Below are 21,492 nucleotides of genomic sequence, written 5' to 3' on the forward strand. Positions count from 1 at the left end.
AGAATTCCACACAATCGAGCTTGGTGGAGCTCGGAGGCGGGAGGAGCTTTGCCCACAACCTGAAAGAGAAATAGAGAAAATCCAGATCGGAAACACCCCGGACCAAATAACCAACATCGGCACACTCCTAAAAGGGGACACAAGAGAATCACTCATACAGTTCCTACGCAATAATGCCGACCTCTTTGCGTGGAAGGCCACAGACATGCCAGGTATAGATCCCAAACTAATGTGCCATAAGCTAGTAGTCTACCCAGGATCTCGGCCGGTACAACAAAGGCGCAAAAAGCTAGGACCAGAACGCTCTCAAGCGGTGGAAGAATAGGTACGAGCTCTACTGGGGGCAGGCTTCATAAGAGAAGTCAAATACCCGCTATGGCTTGCTAATGTCGTTTTGGTAAAAAAGTCAAATGGGAAGTGGAGAATGTGCACCGACTATACCGATCTCAACAAAGCTTGCCCAAAAGATTCTTATCCACTCCCAAACATCGATGCATTGGTAGATGCCTCCTCCAAATACAAATACCTCTCCTTTGTGGACACATACTCGGGATATAACCAGATCCCAATGTACCCACCCGACCAAGAAAAAACCTCTTTCTTAACCCCAAAGGCAAATTACTGTTACATTGTTATGCCTTTCGGTCTCAAAAATACGGGAGCCACTTACCAAAGATTAATGAACAAAGTTTTTTCGGATCACATTGGAAAAATCATGGAGGTCTATGTAGACGACATGCTAGTGAAGACGCAAAATGAAGAGATGTTACTATCCGACCTGACACAAGTATTCGACACCATAAGACGACACGGCATGCGACTCAATCCCACAAAATGTACCTTCGCAGTAGAAGCCGGTAAATTCTTGGATTTTATGATCACACAGAGAGGAATCGTAGCAAACCCGAACAAGTGCAGGGCCGTACTCGACATGAAAAGCCCGACTTATATCAAAGAGGTGCAACAACTCAACGGGTGGCTGGCAGCCTTGTCCAGATTCCTGGCGGGATCCGCAATAAGATCTCTCCCCTTCTACGCCACTCTAAGGAAGGGAAAGGAATTTGAATGGACATTCGAATGCGAGCAAGCCTTCCAAGACTTTAAAAAGTTTCTGGGACAACCACCTATATTAAGTCGGCCTCGGAAGGGGGAACTGCTCATCTTGTACCTCGCAGTGGGAAATTGGGCAATAGCTTCAGCACTGGTCCGAGAGGACAACAGCGGACAGCAACCCATATACTTTATCAGCAAAGCATTGCAGGGATCCGAGCTGAACTACCAGAAAATAGAAAAATTTTCTTACACTCTCATAGTAACATCTCGCCGACTTCGCCCATATTTCCAGTCTCACACCATTAAAGTTCGAACTAACCAGCCATAAAAGGGATCTTACTTGGCATGAAGAATCTTGCAATGGTGTTTAATGCCCAAAATGCTTTTTTACTGGCATTTTTACGCCAGTGAGCTCTTTTTCTCTGTGATTCCTTTGCTTTGTGTTCTGAACCTTCATTTTTCTGAATTATTTACTGAAATGTATTGACAAACATGAATAACAAAATAGGATGACTCATATAATTGTTATAAACATCTAATTTATGCTGATGGCTGGGTTGCCTCCCAGTAAGTGCTTCATTACTGTCTTTAGCTGGACTTTACTGAGCTTTAATCCAGTCTCAGTCTTGAGCATTCTTGTTCAACATTACCTTCAAGATAATGCTTGACTCTCTGTCCATTAACAATCAACTTTTTGTTAGAGTCAGTATCATGAAGTTCTACATATCCATATGGTGACACACTTGTAATCACATATGGTCTCCTCCACAGAGATTTCAATTTCCCAGGCAACAATCTGAGCCTAGAGTTGAACAACAGAACCTTCTGTCCTGGCTTAAAGACTCTAGATGATAGCTTTTTGTCATGCCACCTTTTTCTTTCTCCTTGTAAATTTTGGCATTTTCGAAAGCATTGAGTCTAAACTCTTCTAGCTCATTTAGCTTGAGTAATCTCTTTTCTCCAGCTAACTTAGCATCAAGGTTTAGGAATCTGGTTGCCCAGTAGGCCTTGTGTTCCAGTTCTACTGGCAGATGACAGGCCTTGCCATACACAAGCTGGTATGGAGAGGTCCCTATAGGAGTCTTGAATGATGTTCTGTATGCCCACAGAGCATCATCTAAACTTCTTGCCCAATCCCTTCTACGGGTACTTACAGTCCGTTCCAGGATTTGTTTTAGTTTTCTATTTGAGACTTCATCCTGCCCATTTGTCTGTGGATGATACGGAGTTGCCACCTTGTGGTTAATTCCATATCGGACCAGAACAGAGTCAAGCTGTTTATTGCAGAAGTGAGTGCCTCCATCACTGATTAATATTCTAAGGACACCAAACCTACTGAAGATATGCTTCTGGAGGAACTTCAGCATGGTCTTAGTATCATTGGTGGGTGTTAATTGCTTCTACCCATTTAGATACATAGTCTACTGCCACCAGAATATAAGTGTTTGAGTATGATAGTGGGAAAGGCCCCATGAAGTCAATACCCCATACATCAAACAACTCAATCTCTAAGATTCTTTGTTGAGGCATGGCATAACCGTGAGGCAGGTTACCAGCTCTCTGGCAACTGTCACAGTTACGTACAAACTTTTGAAAATCTCTATACAGAGTAGGCCAGTAGAAGCCAGACTGGAAAACCTTTGTGGATGTTCGCTCACCTCCAAAATGTCCTCCATATCGTTATCCATGGCAATGCCATAGGATTTTCTGTGCCTCTTCTCTAGGCACACATCTACGGATTATTCCGTCTGCACATCTCTTAAAGAGATATGGTTCATCCCACAAGTAGTACTTTGCATCAGAAATTAATTTTTTTCATTTGCATCTTACTGTACTCCTTGGGTACGAATCTCACAGCTTTATAGTTTGCAATGTCTGAAAACCATGGTCCTTCCTGAATGGCAAAGAGTTGTTCATCCAAAAAGGTTTCCAAGATCTCAGTAGAAGGGAGGGACGCTCCTACTACTGGTTCTATCTGGGATAGGTGATTAGCTACTTGGTTCTCTGTCCCTTTTCTGTCTCTTATTTCTATATCAAACTCTTACAGAAGCAACACCCACCTTATGAGTCTGGGTTTTGAATCCTGCTTTGTGAGGAGATATTTAAGAGCAGCATGATCAGTGTACACAATCACTTTTGATCCTACTAAATAAGATCTAAACTTGTCAATGGCATAAACCACTGCAAGCAACTCCTTTTCTGTGGTTGTGTAATTTTTTTGTGCATCATTTAAAACAATGCTAGCATAATAAATGACATGCAAAAGCTTGTCATGCCTCTGTCCCAATACTGCACCAATGGCATGGTCACTGGCTAAATCTCTACTTTCCTACTACCTTCTTGGTATGCAGTAATGGAGAATAGGTTGAGGTTTCGGAGATACTTTGCCCTCTGAATCTCTACTTTCCTACTGCCTTCTTCTTCAAACACGCAAGGCTCCTTCCATGGCAGGCTGTATGTTGGTGGATCACCGTTGTCAATGGCTACCATCCATCCTCTCAGTGAAAACATGTCCTCTACGGTTTCCCGCATGGCTAATCATCTGTCGGTTCTCGCTTGTGTCAGAATAGGATACATTTATCCTTTTGCACATTGTTACTACGCTCAACATTCGTGAGTTTGAAGCTCGTCACAGTCATCCCATCCCAGATCTTACTCAAAATACCACAGACAAGGTTTAGACTTTTTGGATCTCAGAAATGCTGCCAATTGGTTCTAGCCTCTACCACGAAGGTTCTAATCTCATGAGTTTGAGTGCTCTATTGTCAGGAGATGTAGGTCAAACTCGTGGATTAGAAACCCAAGAGATACACACTCAAGCTGTCGCCTAATAAGTACGTTGAGCTCATGTAGAATGGAAGTGGTTGTCAGGTACGCGTTCATAAATTGGGGAACGATGATGAGTGTCATGGATCATCACATTCTCCAAGTTGAAATACGAGTGAGTATCTTAGAATAGAAACAAACGTGATTGAATAGAAAACAGTAGTAATTGCATTAATCCATGGAAACACAGTAGAGCTCCTCACCCCCACCTCTGGGGTTTAGAGGTTGAAACTGTAGAAGATACAATAGGATTTATCAAAAATGTCATGAGTTCCAAAATAAATCTCTAAAAGTAGTTTTTATACTAAACTAGTAACCTAGGTTTACAGAGAATGAGTAACTAGATGCAAAGAGTGTAGAAATCTACTTCTGGGGCCCACTTGGTGAGTGTTTGGGCTGAGCTTCCTAGCTTTCACGTGCATGTGCCGTTTCTGGAGTTAAACGCCAGCTTGGATGCCAGTTTGGGCGTTTAACTCCAGCTTTGGTGCCAGTTCTGGCATTTTATGCCAGAAAAGGGTCTCTAGTGAGCGTTTAAACGCCAGTTTGACCCATCAAATCTCAGAAAAAATATGGACTATCATATATTGCTGGAAAGCCCAAGATGTCTACGTTCTAACGCAATTGAGAGCGTGCCAATTGGGTTTCTATAGCTCCAGATACTCTACTTCGACTGCAGGAGGGTCAGAATCCAACAACATCTGCAGTCCTTTTTCAGCCTCTGAATCAGATTTTTGCTCAGATCCCTCAATTTCAGCCAGAAATGTGATTTTTGAATAAGAATTAATAAAAATATAGCAAAAAGTGAATAAAACATACTAAAAACTATATGAAAACACTACCAAAAAGCGTATAAATTATCCGCTCATCAGCCGTGATATGTTTTATGAGTGTTTTCATATCCAATAGGCAAGAAAAAAGGCTAGGCAAAAGTGGAAGAAAGCATGCAAGAAGGGAGAACACATGAAGAAAACAAAGAACAAGCACTCAGCCAAGTGTGCGTACGCACAAGTGGAGAAATAAGCAAGTGTGCATACACACACATCTATGCGTACGCACAAATTCCAGCGCGTGACTTCATTAATGAAGCACGTGGCTCGTGAATTTGGGGTCTCTTGGCCCAATTTTTGGAGTCGCTGAAGCCTTTTAAGTGCTATATCAAAAGAAAATGACCACATATCATGAGAGCTCACTTTTAGAATAGAAACACATAGTAGGAGTAGGAGTAAGGTAGTTTAGAAATTCTCTCTTAGGGTTTATTTAGGGTTTCATTGTAGTATTTTATACTTCTAATTTTGGTCTTGGATTTTGCTCATCTTTATTGTATGTACTCTTTAATCTTCTCTTTAATTTCACTACTCTTGTTACATTTTCTTCTACTTCAAGTTACTTTGTTAATATATGCAATTTTGATTTCTTGAATCTTGTGCCTATGAATTTGGTCTTTTATAATTTATATATGCTTGATTGAGTTTCTATTGTTGATATTGCAAATAGTTTGGTTATATTTTTCATTTTCTTTTGCAATTTTCCATGCTTTATTTTATTGCCCACCAAGTGTTTGTAAAAATATCACTTCAAAATTTTGAGTAGATTTTCACACCTTGACTTGGAAAATAAGTTCCTAGAATACTAGAGTCATAATGTCCGACATTTAGTGGCAATTCTTGGGTTGTTAGTTGATTTTTGTTTCCATCGACGCTAGCTTTTCACTAAGTTAATTGGTAAGTTAGCTAGGACTTATGGATTAAGGTCAATTAGGCTTGCTTGACTTATTCCTCGATGTTAGAGGTTGACGAAGTGAGATTAACTCATCATAATTGTCATAGTTGTAGTTATGACTATGATAAGATTCCTTAATCCTCATTCCCAAGTCAAGGCTTTTTATGCAATTATAGCATTTTCACTAGTTTTGACCTTATCTTCTTTTTAATTGCATTAATTACTTTTTGATCAATTGTTAGTTCTTTTATTCCTTAGTTCCTGTAATCTTTCGTTCTTTGATTGCAAGACCCCCATGAATTCCTAACCAAGAATGTGCGCCTAATTTGCATTTTCTGAAGGAAGACGACCCGGGATTTTATACTCCCAGTTTTTATTGGTTTATGATAAACGAAATTCTTTGATTAGGAGTTAATTGTTGGTTTAGATTATGCTTGCAACGAGATTTTATTTTGTGAAATTTTAGATCAACATTAATCCTCACATTAGTAAGACTGTTTAAAATTGTGGTATGATTGTTTATGGAACGATGTGGAGTTGTATTGGCTGTGTTTTGGTATGTATTGGTGTGGTGTATCGCTGTGTTAATATGCTTAATGAGTTATGCTATTGTGAAAATAGAGATTTGGTTAATTTTGTGAAAAATCTAATTTTTTGCCAAACTTTGGCGAGCCATAACTTGGCTTCCAGACCTACAAACTTTTTCAAACTTATTTCATATGAAAATTGGGTTTGTAAAGTTTACACTGTTTTAAGAACGGATGAAAAATATTTTAAAATAAAAAATTTATGTGCATCAAAAGTTCAATGGGCAGAATTAAAATTCTGTAGCACTTAGCCAATTTTCCTCCCTGTAGAATTCGCGTATACAACCACATGCACGCGACGCGACCATTCTTTTCGGGTTTGGTATGTTGCGTACACGAGCAGGTGCATACGCATGCGAGCAATGGATTTTGAGGGGTTGCACACGCAACGCGACGGACCATTCACTTCAGGTTTGGTAACTCGTGTATTCAAGCAAGGTAAAACATGCCCTGCATACGCGAGGTCGTCCATCTGTACGCGACGCCCTTGTTTCCAGCAAAGTGAATTTTATGTTTTTAACCCCAATTTTGATACTTCTAAACCTCTATTTTTATTCTTTTAGCCCCTAGACTTTAGTGGTATGCCTAGTGATGAGATAAAGCTAGAAAAGGATGGTAATTTGGGAGTGAAGTAAGCTTGAAAAATGATGAATTATGTATGAAAAGTGCGAAGATATGACGTATATGTGATGCCATGGCTATAATGAATGATTATACAATGATTATGAATGTATATGAATGCTTATGTGGCTTATGCACTTATTTTATCTGAGATTTGAGTTTCCCTGGGTAAAGAGTAGTGGTTTGGCACCACATGCTCTAGGTTGAAACTCGATACTCTGTTGACCCTACGACATAAGGGTGACTGGGCACGCATAAATTTCCGAAAAGAATTTCCCCTATGAGTAAAATTTATATATGTGAAAAAGCTTGCACAAACTCTTGGGGATGCACGTCGAAGGATAGTCCAGGGTTTAGTAGCCGGACTTGTCAGGTTGGCTTGATAACCGAAAGATGAGACTCATCAGCCGTAGGACAGGCTTGCAGCATATGCATATGTTTAAATTGCTTGGTTGTGCTCTATTTCGGAATGCCTATGTGACTTTAATATGCTTAATTGTCATACGTGCTATTTGCATTACTTTTATTCTAATTGTGTTTGTTATTGTCTATTTGCTTGTTTGTGTGGTTCCACCGGAATTGGAGATTTTGTGGGAAAGTGGATGATGGAAGGTTAGGTTAAAGTTTTGGTTAAATTTAGGAATCCTTAGAGAACCACCCTGGTTTATGGTTTCTGTTTTAGTTCTTTAAGTCTTATAATCTGAGTGTCAGAGTTCTAGGATTGCCTCTGGCTTTTCCGAGATGCAGCACCATTACCATGCCAAGAACTCTCGGTTCTCATTCCATACCGATATTTGTGTTTTTTAGATGCAGGTCGAGAGGCACCTCGTTAGGCGTCTGGAGTTCTCTGCAGCAAAGTGGGCTTTCGGGATATTATGTTTTATTTTGTTTAGACAAGTATTTATGTATAGAACTCTCCTTATGTGTGTATGTGTGTGTGTGTGTATATATATATTGCTTTTGTATCTCATAGAGGTTTATGGAGAGTTAGGGCTTCCTTTGTGTATTTTGCGTTATGGATTATATATGTATGTATGTGAATATTCTCCAGCCAGCCTTAGCTTCACAGGCTGAGTTCGGAGCTTGGATATTTTGTACCTTGACACTCTTTTCTCCTTGTTTATATTCATATGTTAGTGTACCCTAGCTTTCTTCATACGCAAGTAACTTTATTGCTGAGCGTTGCGCTTTTAATTTTGCGATTTTGCTTTACCTATCTTTCAAAGCTACTCGTATATTACATTCTTTCAATTATTATACGTATATATATATATATCGTAAAGCTCTATATGATAGGTTGTTAGATAAAACCTGGATATTGGATGAAGCACTACCCAATGCAACTATTATAGGCTGCAAATGGGTGTTTGCTATTAAAAAAAATCCTTAAGGTGAATTCTTAAAGTAAAAAGTAAGGTTGGTTGTCAAAGAAATTTACTAAATTGAAGGAATTGATTATGAAGAAGTTTATAGTCCAAGTGTTAGGCCAATTACAATTCGAATTATCATCTCCACATCCTTAACACAAGGTTGGGTGATGAGACAATTTGATTTTTATAATGCATTCCACTATGGCACCTTGAGAACTGAGTTTACATGAAATAAATCCCTAGTTATATTGTCTCATTACTTGGAAGTATGGAAAACAATTGAAAATGAGTCATTCAAGCACCAAAGCTGAGTATCATGCTGTTGCATCAACTCAAGCTGAAATCATGTCCATCCAGCAATTATTGAGGGAGCTGCAAATTCCTTAGATTGTAGTACCAACTATATACTGTGACAATAAGAATACGTGTCAATTGGCTCAAAATCGAGTGATGTATACAAAGTGCAAGCAGACAAACCTATTTTTTCTTAGAGAATTGGTAACGTTGATAAACTCAATTTATTGACTAGAAAATGCATACATTCACTTGAGTTTTAATCAATTTTTTTTTTACTTTTCGTAAAATTTCAAATAATTTTGAATTCTCTCCTCAAATTTTGATAGTTGATAATTTAAATAAATTTTGTCTTTTATTTGAATATAATTTGTTTGATATCCAACCGATGTCCATAACAAATTTTGTTTGAGCTTTTGTGCTGAAATATATAGGGTATTGTTTATGAAAAAAAGTATCACAAGGAGCTATAGTAATTATATTAAGCAAACTTAAAGTTGTTAGAAAAAAGAACTCAAGCTTTATAACTTTTTTGTTTAACACTTTTTTCATTTCTCGATGATTCTAGATGTAATTTGCAACCAAATATTAGTGCAAAGAATATTTTGGTTGGTGTCATTTTCGACCTCTTCATATTAATTTGATCATAACTTGAGCTATAGAGATCTAAATAAGGTGGTTCCAGAGGCATTAGAAATCTAACATCCGTAGCTTCAAAATGATATGCATATCTCTATAGTGGATAGTGAATATGATCTACACGCACTACCATTTGTTTGTGCACACGAATCAAGCCACACATGAAATCATTAATGAAGCATGTGGCTCATATTTGGGCTTCCAAAAGACCCTAAACTTCGGATTTTTGAGTATTTAAGGAGAAAATATGAAGGAGGAAAGGGAGAAAAAGTTTCGGGTTGATTTTAGTATGATATTTTTTGGTTTCTAGAGAGATAAGCTCTCCACTCTCTCTAAAATTAGGATAGATTTAATTCATATTAATTTCTTTCTAATTTTAGGTTGTAATCTTGTTAAAGTTTAGTTTTTGCTTATATTTTTTGTTCTACTTTTCTCTTTTAGTTTAAATTTTTGCTAGTTTTTCTTTGAGCACTTCAATTCAAGAACACGTTTGGATGTTAGTTTTAGTTAAAGCAATTTGATGATTTATGTTTTGTTCTTACTTACTTAAGTTGTTATTGTTAATTTCTTGAATTGGGTGTAGTTTTTACTAATTGTTACAATTTATGATGCTTTATGTTTATGCCTTTCCAAGTGTTTGATGAAATGCCTCACTTAGTTATAGAGTAGATTTTTATTCATGGCTTGGGTTGAGAACTTAGGTGACTTGAGTAACAAACGTCCAAGTTAATTGATAATTTAGAGATGTTAATTAATCTTGTTTCCACTAACATTAGTCTTATTTCCACTAATGCTATCTTTTTACTAATTTCAATTAGTAAGTTAGTTAGGACTTGTGAATTAGGGTCAATTAAACTTAATTGACTTTTCTCAATTTATAGAAGTTGGCGAATTGGGTTTGCTTTTTGTAATTACCATGTTGTGGTTAGTGACAAGGATAGTGATCCTTAACCCTCAACCATTGCCAAGATCTTTTAGGACTTGAATCTTGAATTTTCTTTTTTCTCTTTTAGTTAATTGCCTTGATTACTTTTAGTTTAATCTCTTTGCCATTTAATCTTTAATTGTGTTTTTAATTTCTTGCTATTTAAATTTTTGTCAATTGCAATCAAACTCCTGATTTTTTCATAGCCAATGATTATGTACTATATTGTAATTTCAAGTGAGAACAACCTGGGATTAAACTCCTGGTTATTGATTTAAATTGTGATATCTTTTAAACTAGACTTTCAAAGTGTTAATTGCCAATTTTAGAGTTACGAAAAATCTTGAGCATTTTAACTTTTGAATTTCTAAACCAGTTCTTAGCACTCATTAAACATAAAGCAACCTTTTGTAACCAATATAACATCCCAAGATCAACTAGCGGATATAATAACACTACAAGAAAATCGTCGGATACCATCGGATTTATCGACAGATTTACTAAAAAAATCCATCGATAATCTGTTTACTGTCCGAACAAATCTGACTGTATAAATTTCGCCAGTAATTGTTTACCGACGGATTTTCTTATCCGCCACTAATTACCGTCGAAATATGTTTGCCGAAAACTTTTACGGTAGAGTTTATCCCCCGGTAAATTTGACGGTAATATGTTATTTACTAATAAATAAATTGATAATGACCGGCGAAATTATCCGACGATAAATCCGCTGGTAAAATTAATTTTTAATTTTTTTATAAATTCACTCATCATCATGCTACTTCTGCAGCAGAAGAGAACAAAAGCATATATAACTAATCCCAAGCAGTCAAACAAGTAAAAAAGATAAAATTAAATATAATAACCAACTGTACTCTGCAAACAGAAAGAAAAATTAAGTATATATGCACATTATGACTTGAAACTTGTGTTAAAGTATTGTTTGTACTAGGGGTGCACATGGGCTGGGTGAAGCCAGGTTTGATGGGACCCAGACCCAATTAAAGCCAATTAAGAACATTTTATGAAAAAAAATTAAAGCCAATTAAGAACATTTTATGTTCATTAAAAGATAATCCATAAATCATATCTTATTACTCTTAATTGCCTATACAATTAACTTAGTAAGCTTAATCCAAATTAAAATTCTATCCACTACCAGCCAAATCAATATATAAATTTGTTTACTTTTTCTCAAGTATTAAGATTTTGAAAGAACTAAAACTAGACTATAAAACTTATAGAGAATGTTCACCCTATCAATGTTTGGTATGATCATATTCTCTGAATTTTTATTTTGTATGTGATTTCAATTTTTTTTTAAATAAGATATTAGCTTTATAGACATAATCAACTGAGAAAATAAACAAAGAATATGTACAAAATTAAAGAGAAAGTAAAAGTAGAGATAACTAATGTGTGATTGAATTTTAAGTTTCAATAGAACAATAAGGGAACAATTATGAAAATAACAGTAAAAATCAATCATCAATCATAAAACAAGTTAAAAACAAGTAATTAATTTTTACCTACTACCACCAGCCTTGCTAACCTAATTGTTTTGAAGCTGCAATGACAAAAGAAGTTAAATTTCAAACATGTTAAAAATAATTTAAAAACTAATTCAAAATTTTTTATAACAAGTATTGAACAATATTCTACATAAATAAACATTTACAACTACATCAGATTTGTTATTTGGGTGCTCTTTCTTGTACTGTTCTTTGAACTCAAACTTGTAAATGAAAACATAACAAAAAATCTCAATCAAGAATCAAGAACAAACTAACAATCATAACAAGAGAGTTAGATGTAACTCAATAATAACTAATTACGTCAAATTAAACAAATTATCTAAACCTACATCAAAATTTAAAATTGAAAAACTAAAAAAAATTAGAATAAAAATTTATGGAATAAAAACTGAAAAAACTCAGGCAAAAGTAAAACCAGTGAACTCACCAATACTGCAGAAGCATAACTAATAACATAGTAATGGAGGAATCACGAGAAGTGGAAGCAGAGGACGACGATGTGGTAGGAACTAAGTACGACTGGCAGCAAGAATCCAAAATAGTGAGAACGTCTGAACCACAAACCACGCTCATTAAAGAAGGAGCGAGATAAGGTTAGGGTTCAAAAAGGGTTAGGTTTTTTATTTAAAATAAAGTAAAAACAGTGATGGAATAGGAAGAGGGATGTGGGCAACCTACCTGAAAGAGGTAGGAGAGATACAGGTCGGCAATTAAGGGAGCAAGGACAGTGGTAGAGTGGAAGGAGAGACGAAAACTACGGCAACAGGATGACCAATGCGTCGCAAGGAGCACCTATCCGAGTTCACACATTCTTTGGATGCTGTTATAGGTGGTTGACGCTGGCAGAGGGGCTTCCGGAGGTGGTTTCAGAGGGAGAGAGAGAGAGAAATAAGAAGTTTAGAAAGGGAGAGAGAGTAGTTTGAAAATGAGGGAGAGAGTATTCGCAGTTCGAATTTAGGAAAAGATACCGACAAAAAAATCGACGGTAACACTTTGAAAGTGACCAAAACACAACTTGGTACTAATCAACATTTACCAACGGATAAATTCAATGGTAATCTCGGCACCAATTTTTCTTGTTTTTCTTCCGATTATTACTGGGAAATTTATCGTCAAAAAATCAAATCTGACAGTAACCTTTTTATTCGATGAATTTATTGCCAAATTCGTCGGTAAATCCGCCACTAATGTCCAACACTAAATTTTAGCACCTCATGATCATACTAAAAGTCTGAGCGATACTTACCTCTATTCCTTTAATTATATACTATGTTTATTTAATATTGAGCTTTTGCAAGTACGAACCGAAATTTTAATTAAGAAAACAAAAAATGTTTACTTTTAATAACTTAATCACAAAGATATATATATATATATAATGATAAACAACGAGAGAAAAATAAAATCTAACAATTCAACTCGGGAATATAATCTTCTATGCTCCTGTAGCTCCGCACTAAATCTTTGAACCTGTAGCTGAAAGGGGTGGAAATAGGGGGTAACAACTGGTGAGTTCTTAGTAGGGTCATGGTAGTTAGTTAAGTTTGTATTATTATGTTCTCAGTAAATAACAACAGTAAACAAAGTATAATCCATATCAGCAATTACAGACCATAGAAACCCAATCACAAACACACACAATCATAGAGAACAGAATCACAAAAAAATATGCGCCAGAAAGTAAGATACATGTCTAGTCCTACCCAAGCCATGAGGACATGTGTCAGTTGCCTACCCGCTCCCGACATTATCCGGGTACCAGGCCCAGATATGGCTTTTCAGATGCATACTGTGTGCTTATAAGTCTTACAGCTAGGCCGCATACAGTGTGACTTTCAATGTGCTTACATCTGGAAAATAGTTCTCAGTGTGTCGGTGTCCCCACTATACATTTGGCACAAAGGTCCAAACAAAGTCGCATCTGCTTTCCTGTGACAGACACTCTTTTAGAGTCTTTTTATTTTTGTCCTCTGCTCTCCTGTAGTAGATATCCTTTTAGTTAATTTATTCTATTCTTTGTTGTACTCTGCTCTCTTGTGACAGAGGTTCGTTAGATTCTTTTAGTCTTTACTCTTTGCTCTCTTGTGGCAAAGATCCCTTTAGATAATACATTCTTTTATTCCTGCTCTCTACTCTCTTGTGGCAAAGGTTCTTTAATATTTTTCCTTTCCTTTTCTTGTCTTTCTCCTTCTTTTCTTTCCTATCATTCCATAATATAATTTATCTTCGCATTATTCTCTCGCCTTTCCCTAAGTGTCTTATGGAAAAAAATTATGAAGTACTTTAATTAAGCCTGTGTTCTCTAAAACTTTTAAGATTACTTTGCTTGCATGCTTTCTCATTAATATTACACATTATAATATTCTTATAAAATAATATCTTTGATAAAAACTAATTATAATAATGAGTTATTTTAATATAAATGAGTAATTTTAAAAAAGTATTTAAAATAATCTTTATAATCTTCTTTTAAAATTTATAAGTCACGAACTCTTTAATATTCTGTTCTTAACCTTAATATTTTACAAAATTATATTTAAATCCTCACTTATTTTCATATTTATAAAAATAATCTAAACTTTTATAAAATATCCATTTTACCTCTGAACTTTAATTGTTACCCAATATACCCGAAAACGTATATAATTATAAATTTAACCCCGATCTTTTATCAAATTACATTTTCATATTCAAAAATAATATTTGTGTTGGTGACAACTATTCTTTTCAATAATATAACCTCCTCTTATAACCTTTCAAAATATATACTTGATTTTAAATCTTTTTCGGTTACGAATTTTTTACAGCTTTAAATTTAATCTCTCAACCTTCAAATCTCATCAATTTTCTCAATATTCAAGCTTAACAACAGTCCTCAAATACATCAAAAACAGTTCAGTCCTTATCGGATCTATAATGGCCGAACTTTAAAGCATCAAATTTAACGAGATTAAACAAAATTTTAAGTACAAAATCACTCAAATTCAAGCAATGATCATCAAACCAACAATCACACATCAAGAATATATTTAATTCATATTAAAATTACCAAATCCTACTTCTGTACGAATTTAAAATTAACAAAAATTTTGGAAAATTTTTTTGATCGAGTGATTGAAGAGAAAAACGTCAAAAATCGTCTATGTCTTCTAGAATTTTATTGGCTGAGCTTGAGAAAAAGAAGAGCTACGTCACCGTCAACTTTTATCGGACAAAAATAACATCAATATATAGAAAAAGAGAATACAAACACTTTTATCAAATTAGATTTTTTTATTAGAGATACAGATCGCAAAAAATCATAGCCGGAAGGTTAAAGATTTTTTACGGTTCTCTCATGCAAGCCTCGGTCCCACTCTCTTTTCTTTTCTCCTAATGCTCAGTGAATGAAATGAAAAGTGAAATAAAGATAGTATTGGTGGTGTGGTTAAGGTTCATGAGGTGTCAAGATTATATCATACTTATATACATTAAAGCCACGTTATGCATACCATTAGCTTTCTTTCTTTACTTCCTAAGGCATTCGGCCACCTCCCCTCCATTCCTCCCCCATCTCCCTCCCCTTTTTTTCTTTTTCTTTTAAATAATAATTATAATGATAATAATAAATAAATAAATAAATAAAATTAATTTAATTTTATCTATTAAAATAATTTTTAATCAATAATTTAAAATAATTCATAAATAATTAATTATTTAATTGTCAAAAATTCGGACTGTTACATCCTATTCTACTTAACAAAATTTTTATCTTTGAAAATCGATACATTAAAATAAATTCAAACTTAAATAAAAGAAAATAGAACCGACAAAAGGAAGTACAACTAAACAGAGGTACATAGGGACAATAAAGTTTGGTCGGTAAATAATCAAATCACATTTTAAAAAAGGAATCCGAAACAAAGAATTCCAATAAAAACAATGAAAGAAGAGATGAAACCAAGTCGCATAGCACGAATAGAAAGTATACGTCGAATCGAATCCAACCTATAAAACGTAACTTTTAAACGGAACCAAACCCCATGATTCGCATAACCTATTATTTCTATCTCGTCTATGACAATCCATTAGCGTTTCCGTATATACAAATCATCAGTATTAAGTTGGCCAGACCTAATACAATAAGGAATGCAACAGTCGACTAACACCATTAATCAATAGACAATTATGCATGTGAAACTCAAAGTCTTGTCATTAAGACAAGTCCATTAATTTTGGTGGCTAAAATTGTGGTAGCTAAAGGTGATTTATTGTTGACCAACAAATATTTTGTTGACACCTAGTGGTATTAGGTAATGCAAGAAAAGTGTTAAGACCAAGGGCAAAAGAAAAAATGTATGTCCAAAAACTGTTTTTTGTTCATGTAGATCATTAATTCATTATTAAATTATGGCCTTGTTTTGATCAATTTTGTTTATTTTTTTAAAATTGTATAATGATATATAATTTACGTTCATTTAAAAATAATACAAAAAACTATTTGAAATTATATTTAAATTAAAGTTTAATCATTTTGTTAGTCCTATAATTTTACAAAATTTTTAATTAGGTCTTTGTATTTTTTTTTTAATTGAGTTCTTGCACTAAATTTTTTTTAATTGGATCTCTACACATTTTTTCTTTTATTTGGGTCTCTGCACCATTTTTTTAGGTTAGGTCCCTATAAAATTAAGTCAATTACTGCCAAAAAAGATATAATTAAAAAAAATTGGTACAGAGACCTAATTAAAAGGGAAAAAAAGTATAGAGACCTAATTAAAAATTTTCTAAAACTATAGAAACCAACGGAGTAATTAAACCTTAAATTAAATATTATTTTAAAATTTTAAATTTATTTTAATTATGATCAGTTAGATGTAGTTTGAATATATATAATTTAATTTTAGCATTTATATTTAGAATTATATTTATTAATTAAAATTAAATAGTATATAATTTTAAATTATAAGTTAGTATATGTAAATTATATTAATTAATTTATTATTAATTTTAAGGGTAACTAATTAAAATTAAACTCTGAAAAAATTATTTCTATTGAGCATGAAAATGCTACCATTAATTTTTTTTATGAAATATTCAAAATATAACCTAAACCATAGTAGGTTTTTTTTTAATATTTTCTATATGATTAAACTAAAAAACCAAAAAAAAGTTTATTTTTAAAAGTTCATTAAATTAATAATAAAAATAGTGTTTATAACATTCTTCCAAAATATGCGATACACTAGGGTTCAATAGAACAAGAATATATGACAGGAAAACTATTTTGGTAGGCATGATTTTAGCAACTATATTACGCACTATGGACATTCTCCCGTGCTGCATGGCTTTAATCAATGGGATTATATATATTGTGTGTCTATACTTTATCAACAAATCAACATCTCTAATTCAGGTAAAATCACCCAAAAAGATTTTGTCCAAAATTTTGCTGCCAATGTCCTATTCAGGAATCAATTAGATGCATAATTTTTCATTCTCAAATATGTACATCAGAATGTGACTTTGTCCTCCAACTACAAAACCCTAATTAACCTCCTTATGCATGTCCTTTATGTCTATAGAATTATGGTGCTACACAGAAAATGTTTGGGTGTCTGTTGCTGAATGCGTAAGTGAAATGTTGCTTTTTAGTCTTCTTAATTATGAGAAACACTCAGGGAGAAAACCATGTGAAAGTTAGCATCTAAATAGAGAGACAAAATTCTCACATTTTTTTCCCTAAAACATTCAGTATTATATTGGAGGAAGATGATTAACTCTCTCTTTCTCCTTTGGAATAAATAAAATAAAGTTGATCGTCTGTGACAAGGAATATGCTATTAGAATATTATTGGTATAATAATAAAATATAAAAAAATGTTAGAGGATCATTAAAATTATTATTTTTTATCATTGATTAATCATCATATTTAAAAGTGTGAGTTAAAATATTTATTGAATTACTAAACTAAAAGAATTGTGTTGATGACTAAAATTGATGGTAAAAAATAATAAATTCTTATGATTTTTTAGCATTCTTCTAAATTATATGAACATACAAAAAAGTACTTTTTTAGATTTAATTACTCTGTTAGTTTTTATAATTTTGTAAAATTTTTAATTAGGTCCCTATATTTTTTTTTTAATTAAGTTCCTGCACCAATTTTTTTTTAAATTAGATCTCTCTTGGCAGTAATTAACTTAATTTTATAGGGATCCAACTAAAAAAGAAATTCGTGGAGGGACCCAAATAAAAGAAAAAAAAAAGTGTAGGAATCCAATTAAAAAAAGTTTTGGTATAAAAATTCAATTAAAAGAAAAAAAAGTATAGGGACCTAATTAAAAATTTTGCAAAATTATAAAAACTAACAAAATAATTAAACCTTAATTTAAATATAATTTCAAATAATTTTTTGTATTTAAATAAACGTAAATTACATATTATTATACAATTTTAAAGAAGTAAACAAAATTAATTAAAACAAGAGCCATGATTCAATAATGAATTAATGACTCACATGAACAAAAAATAGTTTTTGAGCATGCATTTATTCTTTTGTTCTTGACCCTAACACTTCTCTTGCATTACCCAACACCACCATATGTCAACAAAGTATTTGTTAGTCAACAAAAAATCACCTTTAGCCACCACAATTTTAGCCACCAAAGACCTACCCATATATATATATATATCCACATAACATTATATACGTAGACTTAATCAATGATTCTCAACTACAAATCCTATTCCTCTAAAATTTAAAACAATAAACGACGAGAGAAAAATAAATTCTAACAACTCAACTTGGGAATATAATCTTCTATGCTCCTATAGCTCCACATTAAATCTTTGCACCTGTAGTTGAAAGGGGGTGGAAATAGAGGGTAAGAATTGGGGAGTTCTTAGTAGGGTCGGGGTAGTTAATTAAGTTCGTTTTATTATGTTCTCAGTAAATAACAACAGTCAACAAAGTATAATCTATATCAACAATTACAGACCATAGAAACCCAATCACAAACACATACAATCATAGAAAACACAATCACAAACAAATATGCACGAGCAAGTATGATGCATGTCTAGTCCTACGCAGGCCATGAGCTCGTGTCGGCGTTACCTACCCGCTCCCGACATTACCCAGGTACTAGTCCCAAATATGACTTTCTAGATGCATACTGTGTACTTATAAGTCTTACGGCTAGGCTGCATACAGTGTGACTTTCAATGTACTTACATCTGAAAAATAGTTCTCATTGTGTGGGTGTCCCCACTTTACATTTGACATTAAGGCCAAAACAATGTCGCATCTGCTCTCATGTGGTAGACAGTCTTCTAAAGTCTTTTTATCTTTGTCCTCTGCTCTCCTGTGGCAGATATCCTTTTAATTAATTCATTCTTTTCTTTTCTGTGCTCTGCTATCCTGCGGTAGAGATTTGTTAGATTCTTTTAGTCTTTTTTCTCTGCTCTCCTGTGGTAGAGATCCCTTTAGTTAATACATTCTTTTATTCCTGCTCTCTACTCTCTTGTGGCAGAAGTTCTTTAATATTTTTCCTTTTCTTTTCTTGTCTTTCTCCTTCTTTTCTTTCCTATCATTCCATAATATAATTTACCTTCGCATTATTCCCTCGCCTTTCCCTAAGTATCTTATAAAAAAAATTATAAAGTATTTTAATTAAATCTGCGTTCTCTAAAGCTTTTAAGATTACTCTACTTGTTTGTCATTAATATTACACATTATAATATTCTTATAAAATAATATCTTTGATAAATACTAATTATAATAATGAGTAATTTTAAAATAGTATTTAAAATAATCTTTATAATTTTCTTTTAAAACTTAGTTTATAAAACCTTATTTTTAAAATTTTTACTAATTACTTTATAAGTCACGAACTCTTTAATATTCTGTTCTTGACCTTAATATTTTACAAAATTATATTTAAATCCTCACTTATTTTCATATGTATAAAAATAATCTGAATTTTTATAAAATACCTATTTTACCTCTGAACTTTAATTGTTATCCAAAATACCCGAAAACTTATATAATTATAAATTTAACCCCAATCTTTTATCAAATTACATTTTCATATTCAAAAATAATATTTGTATTAGTGACAACTATTCTTTTCAATAATACAATCTCCTCTTGTAACCTTTTAAAATATATACTTGATTCTAAATTCTTTTTCGGTTACGAAATTTTCACAGTTTTTAATTTTAATCTTTTAACCATCAAATCTCATCAATTTTTTCAATATTTAAACTTAACAATAGCCCTCAAATACATAAAAAACAGTTCAGTTCTTAGCAGATCTATAATGGCCAAACTTTAAAGTATCAAATTCAACGAGATTAACAAAATTTCAAGCACAAAATTACTCAAATTCAAACAATAATCATCAAACCAACAATAACACATTAAGAATATATTTAATTCATATTAAAATTATAAAAACAATCAATGAAGACTCCAAAAAAATTTATTGATCAAAATGCTAAAGAGAAAAATATCAAAAATTATATGTGCCTTCTAGAACTCTAATTGATCGAACTCGAGAAAAAGAGCAGTTATGTCAACGTCAATTTTTATCAGACAAAAATAACACTAACATACAGAAAAAAAAGGCACAAATACTTTTATCAGATTAATTTTTCTTTTTAAATTACAGATCATAAAAAATCAAAACCAAAGATTAAAGAGTTTTTACGGTTCTCTCATGCAAGCCTCGGTCTCGCTCTCTTTTCTTCTCTCCTAATGCTCAGTGAATGAAATGAAAAGTGAAGTAAAGATGGTATTGGTGGTGATTAAAATTCATGAGGTGTCAAGATTATATCATACGTATACACATTAAAGCCACGTTATACATATACATACATGAATTCAAGCCATTAGCTTTCTTTCTTTACTTCCTAAGGCATTCGGCCACCTCCCCTCCATTCCTCCCCCATCTCCCTCCCCTTTTTTTCTTTTTCTTTTAAATAATAATTATAATGATAATAATAAATAAATAAATAAATAAATTCATATTATGGAAATCTTAATTGATAGTTCCTAAAATGGATCACAATTAGGTGGAAATATATTCCCTGCAACCTGAAAGGTGAACAAACCATTACACCTGATCCTAAAATATAACATGTTTTGTAGTGTAACTAAACCTTTGTCTCTTAACTTATATCATCGTTTCAAGTCCAAAGCTTAGGTTGGAAACAACACCCCAACTACGCTTGAGGGGGTTTGTTAAGGCAGAAGACTCTACTGACGTGTACCACAAGAAAAACAGAGTTAGTTAACAATAGGTAAATTAGTTAGAAGTTCAGAATCTGTTATGGAATCTATTAGCAGTTGGTGAGTAATGAGTGACTATCATTCATCCTCAGTGTATATATAAGAGTGGTAGCTGCTGTATTTGTAATCACACTTTCAATAATATAGCTAGTTTATTTTTAATTTCACGGTTCATTCTGAAAGCTTTCTTTTTGTAATTTCCTTTACATGTATAAAGTAAACAAAAAAATTAGGGCAAATCACGATAATAAATTAGGAAGAGCAAAATTTTACACAAATCTGTCTGAACCAAAATCTGGTTCAAAAATTCATCGACGCATGTTTTTATATAGTTCGAATCAGATCAATTCGAACTCAAATTACATGTAATTCGAATTATATTGATTCGAACTAGGTACACATGTACACACCAAATAATTTGAATCCTGATTCGAATTACACTGATGCACGCGTTCTTAGGTAATTCGAATTTGACTGATTCGAATTATTCATGGTATAATTTAAATTATGCTGTTAAAAAATTAATAATTTATTAAAAAATTAATAATTTAAAAATTAAAAAAATATATTTTATTTCATACATTAAAAAGTTAAAAAAATATTTAATTACGAGACTTCTTAAAAATATTAATGACCTATTAATTCGAA

The sequence above is a fragment of the Arachis duranensis genome, chromosome 6 (genome assembly GCF_000817695.3).
Source record: "Arachis duranensis cultivar V14167 chromosome 6, aradu.V14167.gnm2.J7QH, whole genome shotgun sequence".
Lineage (NCBI taxonomy): Eukaryota > Viridiplantae > Streptophyta > Magnoliopsida > Fabales > Fabaceae > Arachis > Arachis duranensis.